The following is a 1,188-nucleotide window of genomic DNA, read 5'->3' on the forward strand; positions in this document are numbered from 1 at the left end:
GTCCATAATAACTATCTCCCCAGCTAATGGGTGGCCGCTTTCTTCTACTTTGACGTGATAATCCCCCATATTCGTCCTCAGGGCCCTTTTCGTCGCTGAGCGAATCGCCGATGGCGTCTTTGTCTTGACAGAATCTGCGCATTTCATCGACGATTTTGATTTGAAGGACATTCGCCACGTGCGTTAACGCAGTACATTGATTAGACATACGGCCAAATTAGAGGCAATGTTGAGAATTTCGCATCGTCTGGATGTTATATTTGGAGCATATCTTCTAATGAGACTATTGAAACTTTCGTTCACATTTTGAGTAAAACCGCCAAAACAACGATCCAGCAAATCAGTTTTACTCAAATTAGCATAAATAGGGAGAGCTGAGCGCGGAACCGGTCCTCTAACGCCTAAGCGAGCCGTGCACGCTCAGCTTCAAACGCTCACAGAATCGTTAATTCTTGAAGTTCCCGCATAATATTTTGGGATATAATTCTTCAATATATATACATTCGAATTAGGTAATAAAAAAAATTTCGCGTTTTTTCGACCTTCGTGCTGTCATTCCCACATAAGTCAAAGTCTACATCTGTGAATTCCGATAGTTCTGTCCTCTTCCACTGTTGTCTTCCCCCGATACTCAGTGCAATATGTTGTTGTTCTCAGTCCAGAGACTGGTTTGATGCAGCTCTCCATGCTACCCTATCCTGTGCAAGTTTCTTCATCTCCCACTACCTATTGCAACGTACATCCTTCTGAACCTGCCTAGGGTATTCATCTCTTGGCCTCCATCAGCGATTTTTACCCTCCACGTTTCCCTCCAGTACTAAATTGCTGAGCCCTTGATGCCTCAGAACGTGTCCTACCAACCGATCCCTTCTTCTAGTCAAGCTGTGCCACAAATTTCTCTTCTTCCCCACTCTGTTCAGTAGCTCCTCATTACTTACGTGATCTACCTATCCAATGTTCAGCATTCTTCTGTAGCACCACATTTCTGTTTCTGTGTGTCAAATCTTATGGGACTTAACTGCTAAGGTCATCAGTCCCTAAGCTTATGTACTACTTAACCTAAATTATCCTAAGGACAAACACACACACCCATGCCCGAGGGAGGAGTCGAACCTACGCCGGGACTAGCTGCACAGTCCGTGACTGCAGCGCTTCAGACCGCTCGGCTAATCCCGCGCGGCAGCACCA

This window comes from Schistocerca serialis, chromosome 4 (assembly GCF_023864345.2).
Source record: "Schistocerca serialis cubense isolate TAMUIC-IGC-003099 chromosome 4, iqSchSeri2.2, whole genome shotgun sequence".
In the NCBI taxonomy this organism is placed as follows: Eukaryota; Metazoa; Arthropoda; class Insecta; order Orthoptera; family Acrididae; genus Schistocerca; species Schistocerca serialis.